Here is an 18809-nt window from a genome sequence, read left to right on the forward strand (position 1 = left end):
GATCTCCAAACCTAGGAAATTTCTCTGTGGCAATTTAATTTACACAGATGCACCTGACTGCTTTTACTTCAAGGATAGATCAGAATAAAATATAACCTGTAGTATGGCTAGCAGGAATCAGAACTATTCCAAGTAACACTTGTGTCCTCTCCACAGAAGGAAGTGGGCTTGGCTATAAAAGAGCACACAATGGACACCTCTCTTGATACAAAACTTTTTAAATGAAGGTGAGGTAACTAGCTCTGTCCCTAACTGACTTAGAACTCAGAAATAGTCAAACCATGGCCAATTTTAAGGATTCCTGTCCACAATAATATCTGCTATATGGACAAGAACCAGTTCTATTGGGAAGACATTACAAATACCAATATACGGGATCCCTGGTGGCGCAGCGGTTTAGCGCCTGCCTTTCGCTCAGGGCGCGATCCTGGAGACCCAGGATTGAGTCCCACGTTGGGCTCCTGGTGCATGGAGTCTGCTTCTCCCTCTGCCTGTGTCTCTGCCTCTCTCTGTGTGTGTGTGTGACTATCACATATAAATTTAAAAAAAAATTAAAAAAAAGAAAACAAATACCAATATACTTCTAACTGACTTGTTTTGTAATAAAACTGAATTGTATCATGACTATATTCAATATAATGTAACACTGGCATTGCCAGTAAGATTCAACCACTTTGTATCAATAAGTTATATAATAATACTCATATTAATGACCAAATGTTTCAGAAGTTAGAGATAAGGCCTCTTCAGGATATAGTACTGATGAAAAATGACCAGCCAGAAGAACTGGATTTAGCTAACCATCAGTTAATTACTATGCTAAGTAGTACTGCATACATTTATCACAAGGTACAAATAACAATAGATCAAGGGGGATAGAAAGTAATCAAATTAGCACACAAAAAAATAGCACAAATATATGAAAATTACATATAATGCCTTCACAGGATGGATTGGTTGTTCCTTTAAGTTCATCCCTACCCCTCACTAGATCCTTGAGGTGTTAGGTATATTCATGCTGACATGATTGCTGTGTTATGCAAATACTATACTAAATGTAGATGCTCATAAAAGTGTGATTCATTTTAGGAAAGGGCCAGGAGTTTAGGCTTTGTGGGAAAGAGATAACTCAGTAGGCTTGGGTTGCTCAAACCCTGCACATGCCCAAGTACCTGCCTACTTCAGGACTGGTCCTTGGCTGGCTCCTAGAAGACAAGCTTCGAGCCCTTGGAATACTCTGCCTGGTAAGAGTGTTTGTATGCCTCAAGCCTTGGGTCACCCAGTACCAGTTTGATCAGATAGCTTATGTTAACAATGTGATTTATGGTGATTTATGGTGATGTCCATTTTTGCTCTGGGATGCCGGAGGCTGAGTGGCTGGGGTCAGCTGCTTAAGTGACTAAACCCCAATAAAAACTCTGGAACACCAAGGCTCAGCCCTTCCTCTGTTAGCCATATTGCATGTGTCATCACACATGATTGCTGAGAGAATTAAGCACATCCATGTGATTCTCCTGGAAGAGGACACCTGCAATCTTGTGTATGGTTTCTTCTGAACTTGGCCCCTTGTGCCTTTTTCGCTTTGCTTATTTTAATCTGCATCTTTTCACTGTAATAAACTGTAACCATGAGTATAACAGTTTTTTCTGTTCCCCATTAAGTCTTTCTAGTCAAGCATAAAGCTTACAAGTGATCTTGGGATTCCCCAACCTATGGAGCAATCAGACTATGTGATCTCAGATGTGACTGAGACTCAAAGGGTGGGTAGATATCCAAAGGAAAGATAGATTGTTCAAGGCAAGAGGGAGGTTAGACATGTAAAAAACAGTTCTCTCCCACAACAAAGAATCTTGAAAGGGAATAAAGAATTCCACTCACCAGAAGCCGTTGGACTGCCTACTGCTTCCTGGATATCTCTTTATGACTACTTTCTAATCCTGGCAAAAATAATAATAACAAAAAGTACACTTTTTTATTTTCTATATTATGTTTCCTAAGTTTAGAAGCTCATCATGAACAATTCTCCACTTCATTCATCCTCCCTAAAGCAGAACTGAAACTTTTTTCTATTTTGAATGTTGATAAGTTGTGAATTTTATTTTTCACGGAACCTAGATCTTTTATTTTTACAGATAAAACCCACAAACACAGGCCTCCGTTGACTGTCACTTTTTTTGAGAAAATTCACAAATTGTGCCACATGATAGAACATGTACTATAAAAAGTTATTCCACGTCAGCTGTCACCAAAAGCATCTGAATCCTTTTTGTTTGACCGAGGCTTTTTGCCAAGCAGCTAAAAATGTTCTATCGTGGACACTTGATTTCCTAATAAAACTTCCAGTTCATATCTATGAAAAAGCTCTATAAGTTATTTGTATGATCTGGTCCAAATTTGCCTGATGTTCTAATCATGCCAAGATCTGCACCACAAAAGTCTTCCTCTGGATATTTCTTATCATTGTTGCTAGTGGTCTTCCTCTGACCAACTCCTAGTTTGAAGAAATTCTTTCTCGGTTCTCTAGCTCCCAAATTTTGACTCAGAGCTGTCAAAACAAACACCTTCCACAGATATGTCAGAAGTTTTATACTCTGAAACACCATGAAAACTCTGGCTAACTTCTCATAAAAGTTTTTCTCTGCATTATATCTGGAAAAGTATAAAATAGGAGTGAAGATTCTGAGTGAAGAAAGGAAGTAAATCTATAGTAGGCAGGCAACTGCAGAGTATTTCTCTTGAAAAAGCATGGAGCTCAAATGATTCCTCTGATTTGCTTCCTATTTAAGACGTACCTTTCAAGAACCTAACAATTCTCTCGAGTTCATACAAATAACATGACTTACAGGAGCATAAGCCAGCTGGCTAAACAGATTGGAAACTCCAGGCTATTAGTTCTCATTCTTGTATTAAAATATTATAATTTGGTTCAAGTCCAATGCTCTCTTTCTGCTTTTGTATACTCAGGTGTGAGACAGTGCCAGGAGTCCTAACTTATCTCACTGGATTGCTTGAAAGATTATTAATGATGGAAATTTCAAAGAGTTTTCCTAGGATAAAGCATCATACCAATGCTAAGAAAAAAAACCACATGAATGATTTTAAAATAGCATGGTGAAAAGTATGCTGTAGTAGAGACTCTAACAGTCTCTCATATTTTGTGTTTACACTGGCAAGAATAATAATGTTGGCATATAATCTTTGTGAAAATAACAATAGTCATCCAAGGGCTTGCCTTGAATCTTGAAGCAAAGCAGAATGTCTTAGGTTCTTCTGAAGCTGGCACTCTCAATCCACAATCCATCCCTAAGCCCAGCAGATATATCTAACATGTGTGAATTAGTTGAAATGGAGTGCATTTTACCTGAGACTTTGCCTAGCAGTGTGATTTGTTCTGTTCCTTAGGCACCTGGCACCTGACAGATTCTAATTTCAATATTTTAAAATCATTAGTAAGATTGCACTAAGCTTTAATTTCAAATGCCTTTAATCACTTGGTAAAATCTGTCTCTATAAAATTTTTCTATTTTTAGTATCTTTTGGACTATAAGGAATGAGTGAGAAGCAGCTTCTCTGCCCAACATTTATCCAGAGCATTTTTTCATGAGAAAGATAAGAAACCTGAAATTAAGCAAGCATAAACAAATAACAGAAAACAACACTATTTGTGTCAAAAAAAAAATTGAAAATCTAGGATCAGATCATCTCTCCACAAGTCAAATTCTCTTCTAATGCCTCCTTTAGTTTCCCAAACTTGCAAATCCCTACAGTGACTCCATTACACCAATGGCCAATTTCCAAACTGTGTCACTAAGGAACTCAGCCTTAGTAGGGAAGACTTAGTAGATTGACACACCAATAATGTAAATGTAGAAAAAGTGGCCAAGTGCACCTGCGCTCCCACAGCTCTTCCTGCAGTCCCACTTCCTCAAGCATGGGAGATGTTCTGCTCATCCATCATTTACAACTTGCTGCTGTGGTTCTGCAAAGTCAATACACACTCCTAACCCAAAGAGGAAGAAAAGGAAATTGAATTCTCTGTAATCTATACACACATATACATAGTACAAACATATTTGCTTGAACATGAATGTATATAAGCAGGAATCCCAACTTAGCAAGAGAAGCAAGTGTCTGAGCCAAAAGTTTAAGATTAACTATTACATTTCTGCTGAGAGTGAGGTACAGGAAGGATCTTACAGGGAGGAGAAGGGTGGCAAGAAGTAAAAGGGAAGCAATTAGTGAGAGGTCTCTGAGCTCTTCATCCTGGGTGCAGTGCACATGCCCAGAATGGTTTGATTTTACCTAAAAGCACAACTTAACACTATATTAAAGTCTTTGGCTCCAGCTTTTATATTTGACTGCTGACGGCTTTCACATTCCACCAGTCCTTCTTCTCCTTCTGCTCTACACCCGAGCAAGCTGCTAAGAAAGCCTGAGTGCACCCTGCTTTAGTGCCAGCAAGAAGTTCAAATGTGTAAACTCCAGCCCATGTAAGCAAACCTTCACCCCAGCCCCAACCCACAACCACAATAAAAGCCAAACCAATCTCCTCTCCTAGCTCTCTCATCCCATTTTCAGCTCTGCCTGGACACTTGCCCTGCTCTCTTCAGAAAGCCTCAGTGCATAATAAAACTTTTCATAACCTCTTGGTGCATGTGTGGCATCAATCAGTTTCAACATCAGAACCAAATTTTGAGTGAATGGAAGAGCACAGCCTGTTTTTGTGCAGGAGACCAGAAGAGGCTCCATCTAAGCTAAGAAGCTAAGCATGGTCATTATTTTTTTTTTAAAGATTTTATTTATTTATTCATGAGAGACACAGAGAGAGAGAGAGAGAGAGGCAGAGACACAGGCAGAGGGAGAAGCAGGCTCCATGCAGGGAGCCCGACGTGGGACTCGATCCCGGGCCTCCAGGATCACGCCCCGGGCTGCAGGCGGCGCTAAACCGCTGCGCCACCAGGGCTGCCCAGCATGGTCATTATTAATTGGATGTACTATTAATAGGGTGAGCTAGGAGAAGAGTAACTTCTACTCCCACTATTCGGTCCAACATTTTTGTCAGAAGAAAAACTGGTAACAAGTATTTTATAGCATTATCCATGTAAAACTAATTGTAGCCTTTTCATCAGAAGTGACTAAGGGAATAAGTGCCCCAATCTGTCCATGGATATGTCACAAGTACTTCAAGTCTCTGCCCAGATATCTAGAGAAACTTTATTGGGCAACCCAGCATTTTTGCATCTGCATTGCAAAATACACAAAGAACAATGCATAAGATGGAAGCATTTGGTGAAATAAAATCTAAAACTAGTATTATATCATCTCATCTCATATCACAACCTACCATATAACATTTTCTATACCAATTATTAAATTACTTCCAAAGCATAGACAGGCCTTGATAAATATAGAGATTATCTAGAGCTTGACAATCAAAGAAAATGGGCTTTTATGAGATCTCAATCTATTTGTATCTTAATAAAAGCAGAAAAATCCAGAAAGACACAACAGGAGATACCTAAGGACACAGGGCAGCTCCTCCTGAGCCCCCATGCTAAGTGTTTGCAGAGAAGGGCGAATAAAAAGACTGAGAGAAATTTGAAAAGCTAACTCCAATACTACCCCCTTGTAGGGCTGCAGAAGTGCCCCTCTTCATTAAAAACCTGAGGCAAGAGTAGTATTGGGTGCACAAATCAGAACAGTGACAAATAGCTTGCAGAGTATGAGCATCATCCAACTTTAGGTATTCAAAGTGCCTCCTGAACCTGGGCACTGCTTAATTAGAAGTTAGTTGCGACTGGGTCCATCTTTCCTACATCCAACTCAAGCTCTTAAGAAGTCGTGATAATTCAAGTCATAAAGAAAGTTTGGCTTGGTATAACTTTTTTATTACCCTTTCATTTGTCTTCTTGAATACTTTTGCATGTTTGCAACAAGCAGATGTTGTAATTTGTTAAAGAGAACTAAAAACAATAAATACAAGTTTAAAGGGGTCTATTTTGTCAAGCTATGAGAAAGGATTTTCTAATTAGAGCTGCTCTTCAAAGAAATGGGCTTTCTCAACAAAAGATCGAGCTTCTAAATCCTGGAGATGCTCAAGTAGAAGCCATCTGTCATGGGGTTGTACACAGTATTTCTGCATTGGGAAAAAGATTGGAATGCATGATCTGTAAGGCCCCCTTCCACTTCCAAAATGTGATGTGGACAGGAAAAACAAATTGTGAATCTGAGAATGATTTGCTCCTCTTAAGAAAAAAATGTCTTAATCTCTTTTTCAAAATGGCGTCCTAAGGAATGTGACATTGATGGTCTTCTAGAGGAGAGTAAAGACAACTATCTCACCCTGATTTCTCTTATCTAAACATAATTTCTTATTAAGAGCTGGGACTAGATCCAACCTACCTGTCTCATTTGGTTAACACAGTTTTTAAAATTATTCATTTAGGCACTTAGGCGGGATATATACCTCTCCATTCGCCATGCCACCACTCCTCATATTATACCAGCCCAATTCACATATTTACATCAAACACCTGACATTTTTGGCAGTGGCATTTTTGAGATCCTAATCTATAATATAAAAGGTCAATAGCAACAATAACAGCATAAGTAGGTATACAGTTACTTTTAAACAAATATCACAAACAAGAAATACTACAGGGGTTTTGAAGAGGGAAAGATCAGTATGAGCTGAGTCTTCTTCAAGACTTTATGGAGAAGAATTTAAGTCATCTTTACACCCAACATGGAGCTTGAACTTACAACCTCTACATCAAGAGTCACATGCTCTAATGACTGAGCCAGCAAGGTGTCCCCTAGGAAGGAAAACTTCATCTGAGTTTTAAAGAACAGAAAGGACTTACGCAGAAAAAAGAGGAGAAGCCATCCCACACATGATAATGACAAGAAATCAGTCAAGAGTGAGAAAGCACAACCACAGCTGGGAAGAGGTGCTGAGAACAGTGGAAAGCAGAAGAAAAAGGTGGAGGTCAGAAGTAAGATTTGATCAAATTGTGGAAGGTTTGAAAGCCAAATCATGTAATCAAAAATCTTGACAGAAAGTGACAGAAACCCAAGCCAAAGCAGTCTATTCAAAAATAGGAATTTATTGGCTCCCCCAATTGATAAATAAATTCAGACACAGCTGGGTCCAGGCACTCAAATGATATTATCAGCATTTTTCCTCTTCTCACTCTTGCAATTACTTCTAATTTCTTCCATGTGTTCGTTGTTGGGTTTTTTTTTTTCTGTCTCATTGCAGATGGGCTAACACTATGAGACCAGGGATCTTGGCCTTCAAGAGCCTCAGCTTCTCCAGCTTCATAACCCAGCAGAAAGAAAGGCCCTTTTTCTCTGAATATTCATTTATGAGCTCAAGGGAAGGATTCTGAGTCCAGCATATGCTAACCACTATGGTCAGGGGAAAGTGGGCTTATTAACAGTAATGATATATGTGCGCTGAGCAGTCACAATAAAGGAAGGTATCAAGGTGGCTCACCCAGGTGCCTCCAGGTTATGGAGATCCACTGAAGGTTTTAAAACCTGAAACTCACATGACCAAATCACTGTCTTCAGTTTACATGATGAATTGGAGGAGGAGGCAAAGGAATACAGCGGGCCAGTTAGAAGGTGCATCCAGAAGCCTAGGACAGAAGACATAAAGTTCGGACTAAAATGGAGAAGGATAATGAAAATTAGATGAAAGAAATATTTAGGAGGAAAAAATCATGAGAATATGGAAACTGGATACAGGAAAGGGAGGTTTCACTGATACTTCATTCAATAAAGCATTCCTTCTGTTGCAGCTACTATTCCAGGTACTGGTGAATATGGTAGACAAGATGTCTGCATCATGGAGTTCATGCTCCTCTAGGGAATATGAAAGAGGGCACATAACTAAAAAACAAGTCACATCATTTCAGTTCCTAATAAATGTTCTGAAGAAAAAAAAATGTGTCCATGGCATAGAAAGTGATGAGTGGAAGGTGCTATTTAGATGAGAAAGTCTGAGAAGGCCTTTTAGAGAGGTGACACTTGAGCTAAGAACTGGACAGTGAGAAGGAATCAGCCACATGAGGCTGTAGGGGAGAAGCTGTTCAGGGAGCAGGACCTGCAAGTGAAGATTCTAAGCCAGGAACAGGCTTGGCAGAGGAGCAAGACAGAAGATCACCTGATAGGAGGAAAGTGGACTGGGGGAGATGAGAGGAGATGAGTGCTGGACAGCGCCAGATCTGGGGGGGCTGCCAAAGCCATGGAAAGGAGATCGGATTTTATTCAATTACCAGAAAAATTCAGTGGAGGACGCAAAGCAGGGAAGAGACATGATCTCATTTGGGCTCTCCCCAGACCACCCAGGCTTCAGTGTAGAGGATGGACCACAGACAAGAACGAAGCAAGAAGAATTATTATCAAGTCTCTACAGTGGTCCAGACGAGAGAATATGGGGCTTAGGCTAGGGTGTTAGCAGTGGAGAAGGCATCAGATGGCCAAGGAAATACAAGGTTTTGTGCCAAGTGAAATATGGTTTTATCATAAAGGGAAAAACAGAAGTGGTTAAAGATTTTTCGTACTTTAAACCTGAATACATCTAGTACTCAGGAGATGTCTAAACTGTTGGAGGATACTCCCTATTCAAGAGCAAAGGTCCACAAGTGCTTCCTTCCAACTATGCAGAGAGGGAGAAACATGTGAGCAGGTGCCTTAGAACTGCTTCTGACTGAAAGTTTTAAACAAGAGTGGAAAACTGTTGACAACAGCTATTTCTGACAGGAAAAGCCCTAAAGAATGCCCCCAAAGAAAAAGGAAGGACGAGAAAGGAATATAAAAAATAAATCAAAATGGAATTTTTAAAAGAAAAATTATTTCACACAGGAATTCTTGAAAACTTCACAGAAGAGAAAAAAACAAGTTCCTTTGGCCTCTGGCCCTTACGAATTTTGTACAACAAAAAACACATGATTCCCTCCCACTTCTTTGCTTTCTTCTTTCTATGGAAATGTTGGTGATTTTTCAGAACAAAAAATAGTACAGAGACATTTCTGTACATTCGTGTTAAAGAGTTAAGTATCTACAGATTTTCTGAAGGGGGTTTGGCAGAATGTATGAGTAAAACATATTTATATCCTTTATTTGTTCTTCCAGTTAGTTACAGAAATGTATCCTAAAGAAACTCAGAAATCAAAAATATTTATTAAAAAGTTATTAATTACAGATTTTTAAAAGGTTTTATTTATTTATTTATGAGACAGAGAGAGAGAGGAATAGACACAGGCAGAGGGAGAAGCAGGCACCATGCAGGGAGCCCAATGTGGGACTCGATCCCAGGTCTTCAGGATCACGCCCTGGGCTGAAGGCGGCGCTAAACTGCTGAGCCACCTGGGCTGCCCCAGATTGTTGTATATATAGTCTATATATATATATATATAATAATATACAGACTAGGGGCATCTAGGTGGCTCAGTGGTTGAGCGTCTGCCTTTGGCTCAGGTCGTGATCCTGGGGTCCTGGGATCGAGTCCTGCATCGGGCTCCTTGCAGGGAGCCTGCTTCTCCCTCTGCCTGTGTCTCTGCCTCTCTGTGTTTCTCATGAATAAATAAATAAAACCTTTAAAAAATGTACACAGACTATAGAGACTATATATAGACTGCATTTGTGTGTGCATGTGTATATCAATTAAAAGTGTGAAATAATCTAAGTGAACAATACAGTACTGACATGGACACATAGATAACTTTTCTGTATCCTTTTGTGTTATATTATAAACCCACAGGAGGGAAACCTGGAGAAAACCAAGAGAAAGACCCTTCCCACATTTCACTGGGTAAGTAAACCCTTCATGTGGTACATGGTTCATGATCCTACAGTAGCACTAAGAATGTAAAATACTGGCTTTGCCAAAAAAAACAAAAACAAAAACAAAAACTTGTATCTTTGTTATTTCAGACATGAAATTCCAGTTTGGGAAGCAAAATAACCAATAAAAAAGATAAGACAAAAAAATAAATTAAAAAATCCTGTGAACCCTGGGTCATGATGATTTGAGGATCGAGGACAGTAGATCAGCACCTCAAGGCTAAAGATGTAGAAGCTCTGTTGCACTTTTTTTCTGGAATCATCTGCGTTTCCCAATGTTGCTCTCCTCATTCATTATTTGGCTCCACCAGATTCCTATCGCTATCTTGTTCCTTAAAATGTCTAAAAATCTTTAGTATCATCTTGTTTAAAGAAGGGACCCAAAAAGCCACAACGAAGAGGATACAAAGAACTAGTTGTCCCTGCCTGCTTGGGTTTCATACAGAGAGAGACAGAGAGACAGAGGAGACACAGGCATGAGAAAATGAACAAAATCATTCTGCAACTATGTCAACAACAGCACCCATCTCCTTTGACCACCTCAGAATTATTTTTCACAAATTAATGGGAGATCTGAAATAATAAATGGCAGAAAATTTCATTGCAGGTGCTAACCCTGAATACAATACATAAGGCAGAGAAATTCATGTGATGGCTTCATATTCTGAACCAAAAAAAGAAAGAAAACACCATGTGTTTATATTTTGACATTTTCATTTTTAATTAGGGACTTCAAAGATTTTTAACAAGACCATGTTTGGCCCCTCAAATATCATATAATTTTAATCAGCTTCCAGATTCCTCCAATAGTTTAAAGAATGTGTTCAGGGTTTATTTTGTGTTTTGAGTGACAAACATCTAAATACACTGTGACACAACCCACTTTAGAGCTTTTAAAAAGATAAATGCATTGTAAAGTAAGAGTTACATTTTGGTGACTCTGGCTTTAGATTTATTGAGAAGGTAACCACATGCCCTCGGTTATAGTGACATTTATACCACATTCATTTGGCAAAATTCTCCAGAGAGATCATTTATGTTTAAAAAAACACGCTTGGTACAATCAAGGCTGTATTTTAATGTCCTCATTTGTGGCATTGTCTCAAAACGCCAGCCTCTGCTTCGGACACACACACAAAAGAAACAAATAATCCAGATCCCACTTTTTTTTTCTGTTTCCTCTGACATTGAGCAGTGTGCCATGATTGCAAAACATGACTTTTTGTTTCTTTAGATACAATGATGCAGGCTCTGGGCCTGGAGACTTTTTACATCGGCCCGTTTCCTGCTCCAGGAACAGTGAAAGGATGCTAATGCTGCCATGGGAGTGGATTCTGGGTCCTTCTAAGGTGTTTGAGGGTACATTTCCAACTTGATGACAGAAATGCATCTAATTCTTACATTAAAAGGAAGTGAACAAGGATAAACCAAGTTCAGCAAGAAAAATAATAATCATTTAAGCTGTGTGGGCAATTCTCATCAATGTTACAGAAACACTAACGACTTCATTGGTTGAAGAAGCAATGACCCAAAGGTCACAGTACTCCTACAGAAATAAGATAGCCAAAGAAATAAAAGCAACAGCCAGATATGATAACAGCTTGACACTGGCTAAAAAATCTGAAACTTCCCTAGCATGGCTTGAGAGTATTTATTTGAGGAAATACACTGGTGACTGACTATGGCCATTAGCTTTTTCCTTGTTGTGATCCTCCTCCCCCCACCCCTTTTGTGTGAGATTAATTTGTGACTGAGATTTATTTGCCTAAAGGAGGCTGGGGTTGATGAGATTTTGCTGATATACTGTGTAGAACACACATCAAGTCAAAGGGAAAAGATGAAAAATTGAAATGATAGAGTTGCATTGCTAGCTTGTTGCTGAGGTAATTGAAGTGGCTTGTGTTGTGCTGTGCTGTGATGGGTAGAAATAAAATGTGTATGAATTTATCTAGATCATCCTTCTGAAGAAAAGGACTACAAAATACATTCCCTCTCTATTTATGTATTGAGGAAATCTCCCAATTCTTTTTTTGACAGTGATATTGAAGCAAAACAAAAATGAAACCCATTCAGAATGAGCTCCAAAAGTGAATCCCGCTCGAAGTTATCCATGGAAATAGGCATAAGGGTTAGCATAAATAATTGAAATATGAGCATAATGTAAAAACGGCATTTTGTCTATTAGGTGAAACCACAACTCCATATAATTTCTTTTCTAAAAGAACCGAAATAGCAAAATGAATTCCATTTTTTTAACCTGCCCAAATTTCCATCTGATGGGAAGATGCTAATTACCAGTGAAATGCCTAAAAAATACATACCAAAATATTTTAAAAGGAAGTTAAAAAAGCAAGGGCCATGGCATTCATAAAACACTGGAATGTTGGTTTCACAAGAACAGGAATCTTTACCTCATTGATGTGTCCCATGTGTCTGGAGTTGTGCTTGGTACTGGAAGGTGCCCAGTGGGTCTTTGGGAATTAACAAAGTGCATAATCAATCCTTTACCATTGAGAACTGACTGGCTGGTGTGGGTAAGACCACGTGTATTTCTTCCTTTTGAGAATTGTCTGGCAGATAAATGCATCACATGGAAATCTGGCGCTCTATAGCAATTCACCAGAATGTGACCCTAGAGAGTGGACCACAGCCCAAGTCTAGTAGGTGTGGGTTTTCCTGGAAGGTGGTATGAGTGGAGAGGAGACATTCCTCCTCTGTGTACCACCTGCACGTGGCAGAGATTTCAGAGCTAGAAGACTGGCCCTCTCCCTCCGAAGCCCATGATGATATGTCAGGACTGCTCTACGCCTTGACTCCCTAGCTCTTTAGTTCACTCAAACATGTAACATCACCCAGGTATTACAGGTCCTTCACAGAGTTGGGCAAATGAGAGTCCCGGCATCGCTGTCCTCTCCATCCCTTTTTCAACCTACAGTAGTTCAGACACAAGTAAACTAAAGTTTAAGTCCAGGGCGGCTGGAGGGCTCAGTCAGTTAAGCATCTGACTCTTGATTTCAGCTCAGGTCATGGTCTCAGGGTCTTGAGGTCTAGCCCTGCATCAGGCTCTGCACACAGCACAGAGTCTGCTTGTCCCTCTCCCTCTGCTCCTCCCCCCCGCTCATTCTCTCTCTCTCTCTCTCTCTCTCTCTCTCTCTCAAATAAATAAATAAAATCTTTTAAAAAAAACAAAGTTTAGGGGGTGCCTGGGTAGCTCAGTTGCTTAAGCATGTGACTTCGGCTCAGTTCATGATTCCAAGGTCCTGGGATCAAGACCCACATCAAGCTCCCCACTCAGTGGGGAGTCTGCTTCTCCTTCTCCCTCTGTCCCTTGCCCTGCTTCTGCGCTCTCTGTCTCTCTCTCAAAGAATATCTTTAAAAATAATTTTTAAAAATAAAAATAAAGTTTAAATCGGCAGAATGCCTCAAAGTAGGGGAAGGCACAAAAGAAAACTTGAGGGTGATTTGTAAAAGCTAATGTGCTTCGCTTTGGTGGGGTGGGGGTGGGAGCTATAACAACTGATTGCATATATGAGACTCCAGATTTTATACCACTGGGAACCATCTCCTTCCGCTTCAGACTGCCCTCCACATCACCTTGACAGCAAACCAGGAGTCTCAGTAGAGACTTGCAGCACCCTAAGGAAAATTCTGACCTTAATCCCAAGAAGAATCCACCACTGTTTTAGTACCTATTTATTATGGTTCTCCTCACAGCACCTGTGCTCCAAGGAGCATCTGGAACATGCTTCATATTTTGCACGAAGGCTCAGGCGGCATCAAGGGACCCCATTATGGCCCTGCTCTCTCCAGAGACAGCACCAATGAAAATAGGGAATATCCAAGACGCTCTTCTGCATCAGTCTTTGGAAGGGCATCAAAGTCTCAAACTGCCACAGACTAAAGAAACTTATCACCCACAGAAGAAGGGTGAGGAGCACTCACTTATTCCGCTGGGTGACCTTGGGCAACTCACCCATTGTGAGGCTTATTCTGTTCATATATTAAATGGAAATACAACAGAACCCACCTCCAAAGGCTGTTGTGGTAATTAGTTCTGTGTAAGATATTTAGCACAAATAAAGATACATGCTGCAACTTAGATGACCCTTGAAAATCTTTAGCAGAGTGGAAGACACCAATCACAAAGACCATATACTCTATGATTCCAAGAGTGAATTGTAAATAAGTGAATTATATCTCAATAAAGTTGCCTTTAAAAGATATTTAACACAGGGTCTGTCACATAATTAATATTTGAAAAATGCCATTATCATTTATTAATTCATTCAACAGATATTTACGATATTTATTAAGTTCCTATTATAAACTGCCACTGTTCTTATTCTCATTCTTCTTATTATTTGTATACCATTTTTTCGTCTTAAGCTTGAATAATGCTGGAAAACTCCCTAGTGCTATTCAACTAAAATTCCTCACTTGAAAAGATAAAACTAATTTAGGTGAATAAAATGTTTTAGGTGTAAAGTTTTTACCTGACAAAAAGTCACTGAAACCCTGAAACCACACAGGTGTCTTGAGAATACCAACAAAAAAAGTATTCATTTATTCAAAACCAGAGTTAATTTATTTATAGTCAACTTAGAAAGTTTTCCAAATGAGAAATACATAATTTAGTGACAGCAGAGCAGAGAGCAAGATTCCATGTTTCTGTGGATTGGAGTACTTCCCATGTAAGAAACACAGACATGAAATTCTGCATTAAATGGTTTAGGCCAAATAATAACATCTAAAAGCCATATTTGAATTTCAGAAGACATTACACAATTACCCTAAGTAGCTCTACAAATGCCATCATCCCTACTACACTTTCCATGACTTTTGCAAATTCCACTTCCTCTTGCCTTTCACTCTCAATCACCCTCATTTCCATCTTCCACCAAAGATTCCAGGTAATAGGTAAAATAATAGATGTGTAAGCAAAACATTATAGAAAAGAGAAGCAAAAAGAGGACTCTCAAAACCTATATCCAAATGGGAAATTCGTTTACAAAAAACATCTGGATCTGCTTCAGCAAGTGCAGAGATTTAAATGGTGTTGGGTTATGCCAAGCCGGCCTGTGTGCCAGCTCAAAACGGGTTGTTTTAACCATAATTGGGACGAGACACTGAGCATGAGACAGAACAAAGAAGCAAACTAAAAGACAAAGCAGCCAGCAGCCAGACTTCCCCTGTGAAACCCAACTCCCTTTTTTTTTTTTAATTTCAGGTCAGATAACCTGCTCGCCAGAATGCTCCCTTGACTTTCTAGTAAATTCTCAGAAACCAGGGCTGAATAGAAAAGCATTGAAGGCACCTGTTATAGCCCGTTTCTCCTAGCGATCCGTTGATACCTTGGCTGCCAGGGCTCGAATGCAGGTCAGAAAAGTTAAGTCTGCGCCGGTGAAGGATTTTTTTTTTTTAAGATTTTATTTATTTATTCATGAGAGACACAGAGAGAGAGAGAGAGAGAGAGAGGCAGAGACACAGGCGAGGGAGAAGCAGGCTCCACGCAGGGAGCACAACATGGGACTCAATCCCAGGACTCCAGGATCACATCCTGGGCCGAAGGCAGGCGCAGAACCGCTGAGCCACCCAGGCGTCCCCGGATTTTTGTTTTAGATAATGCTCTGCCCACTGTCCTCCCTTTTTCCATAAACACTCCATGGGTTTGTTCATCCGTGCTATGTTCTAAACCACCAAAAGCCATCGAAAAGGGAGGGAAAATTGCCCTAAAAAATCAAGTATCCTAGGAAGTATCTTTCTTCCTTCCAGGCACATTCAGAATCCCTTCCCAAGTACACATTCTGAAGCAAACCGAAGGAAAGAAATCAGAAAAACACTGAAGGAGGAAGAATATACTGAAGGTCTCTAGACAAATTTCCATGAGGATCACACTCATTTCTCTTCTCCTTAAACACATGGCTAACTTACTTAGCCTGCTATATTAATCACACAGTGAATCTAAATCAGTCAAGAAATTTAAATTCTTCATAGATGAGAACTGTTGGTTTTATTTTTATAGATAGTCAATATAAAGCAAAGTAGTAATAATACAGTAATAATAATCACAAAGGGTTTTTTTCTTCTATTAGGACGTGAATTTTTTGATGAGTTAGCTTTCCTGTATTACTGATATAACTATGTCCTTGAAAACAGAATTACATTACCTGAATACAGTTATTTGTCTGGGATTCTTTTGGCTGCTGTTGTTAAGATTTTATTTATTTATTCATGAGAGACAGAGAGAGGCAGAGACACAGGCAGAGGGAGAAGCCGGCTCCCTGCAGGGAACCTGATGTGGGACTCAATCCCCAGATGCCAGGATCACAACCTGAGCCAAAGGCAGATGCTCAACCACTGAGCCACCCAGGTGTCCCATTGTCCAGGAGTCTTCACAAGTGCCTTCCTCCTATGGCTTTAGCTTTATGATAGCTTGTGAGCTGAACGCAATGTTTCTTGAGGAAAGTGACTATTTCTCCTTATTGACTTATTTTTATCCTTCTTACCTCACATGGTGTCTGGCGCATAGTATGGATTTAGAAATTATTTGTGAAATAAGTGAATTACCACCTGAGTTACTAATGCATACGTGACATCATTTCAGAGATCTATAACCAATTAAGGCAATTTTTCTCATAAAAAATCAGCCTAAACCCTTACAAATTTTTATGGAATGATGCCCAAATTATCATTGAGAAGGGAACTTCACTATGCCTCCCCTGTTGGTAGGTTTTGATAGTTGATGGGAAAGAGAAAAGTCATTCATGGTCGTTTTATTCCATTTCAGCAAAATTTTTCCTGTTACCTTTGGGATTAAGATATGATGAGAATATCCTAGCTGGTCTATTAACTTCCCCCCAAATTGCACTTGCCTGCTATTTCCCGTTTGGCTCCCAGGTCCAGAACCCCATCGTCGAGGGCAACCAGATCAGAGGAGACAGATCTGGGGACACATAGGCTCTTATTCCTTGATTACAAAGCCACTGACAGTGAGCCTGGGCTGGATGGAGTGCGCACCCAGGGCTTCTGACAGTTGCTGGACCCATACCCTGTCTCTCTTTTTCTTCCACATGCTTCGTTCTTTGCTTTCTGTTAAAGATATGTATTGACTTTGTGGAACCACTGCAGTGAGCTGTAAATGATGCATTTAATGAAAAATCCTTGCCTAGTGCTCTGAGAGAGAGCACAAACAATGTAGGGCAATCATTGCTGGGCAGTGACGAGTGTTGTAATATCACATTCATCTGCTTCACCGGCAAGATAGATGTACCGTTGGCAGTATTTCAACAGTATGCATATAGTAAAAAATATTAACTAATATGTTAATTATATTCATTATTTGTTGTTTCTCCTGTCCCTATCACAGTAATCCCTTATTCTTAAAGATCGGTGACTCTTTTGTCTGAACATCCCAAATCCCGTATCATGAAAAGATGCACAAAAGGATTTTGAATGATTACTTTTTTGGAGGAAGTATATTAAATTTTGATTTCTGCAGAGCTCTGTAGTTATTGCTACCATCCTTGTATTTTAATACTGAACTTCAGGTTATTGAAAAGACTATTTTTCTTCCGGTTTTTCTTTGTCTCTATTTCTCTCTTTAAAAAAAACAAACAAACAAAATAAGCAGGATTTAACCTTTTTCAACAATGCCCAGAAGTACAATTCAAGTGACAAAGTCTAATCGAAATGGGTGCCTATGATAACAGAGAATTTCATGGCAGGGCCTGGCTTGGAGGAGACTGGAGACGCTTCCCCAAGGGCCCCATGGCTCCTGCCCTATGGTTCACACTAACGGTAAAGAAAATGCTGTCTCTGGATTCCACATTCTCCAGGATGACCACACACAATGGCCTCATATGCTGAGTGTGCATCTCCTGCCATAGCCTGACAGGCAGCCCACCAGCTGGTGTATTAAAGGAGGCCCCACATTGCCTGGGGTGGCTGGGTCAGTTAAGCATCTGACCCTTGATTTCTATTCAGGTCATGATCTCAGGGTCATAAGATCAAGCCCTGTGTCAGGCTCTGAGCTGGGCATAGAGCCTGCTTCAGATTCTCTCTCTCCCTCTGCCACAACCCCACCTTCTCTTTCTAAAATAAAATAAAATAAAATAAATAAAATAAAATAAAATAAATAAATAAAAATAAAAGGGCTCCACACTGCTGAACAGCTCTGGGACCAGAGCAACACAGCACAGCCAACAACTGCCACTGCCACAGGGTAAGCAGCCCAGGACTCTTCCAGCTAGCTTTCATCCCCATCCTGCTGACGTGGAGCTCTGTGGGCTCAAGACAGAAGAGCTGGCTTAGTGATAACAGCCGGCAGGTGCATAAGCCTGCTCATCCTGTTGGAACAGGCTGTCTAGTTGTCCCCTGTGATTACCAGAAGTCACGAAGGTACCAGTCGACTTGTGTTCACATTACCTGAGGCCCATCCTCCCGAAGACAGTATCTTCCTGTGATGCTCTATTTTTTAACTACTTATTCCTGTAAGAGACAATCTGTCCAGACTGCAGTCCAGTGCTTTTTCTTTATTGGAATTGCTATGCCTTATACTCATTACAGAACAAACTCGCTAATGGGATTGAGGTTTTTGGCTTTTGTTTGTTTTTGCTTTTTTTTTTTTTTTTTTGCATAATCCCACCACTAAAGCACATGTCCAAGTAAAGATAAAAATATTCTCTATATGATAAAGAATTGGCCGATTCTAATGGGGAAAAATTAGTCAACCGTGGTCTGGGTGTCATATAAATGAAATAACTTGTTGACAGGATTTGGTTGTTGTTCTTTTGGGTTGACACAGATACAGTTTGAGTTATAGAAATGGTCACTCATTTTTTTCCATTTATGTCTAACTTTGACAGGCTTCTTGGAGTCTCCAGAATGGCTTACTGCGTCTCTAGCCATCCTAAAGCATACCTGGGTCTTCAGAGAAGCCTAATTAAAACTGTGGTTAG

Source organism: Vulpes lagopus, chromosome 24 (genome assembly GCF_018345385.1).
Source record: "Vulpes lagopus strain Blue_001 chromosome 24, ASM1834538v1, whole genome shotgun sequence".
In the NCBI taxonomy this organism is placed as follows: Eukaryota; Metazoa; Chordata; class Mammalia; order Carnivora; family Canidae; genus Vulpes; species Vulpes lagopus.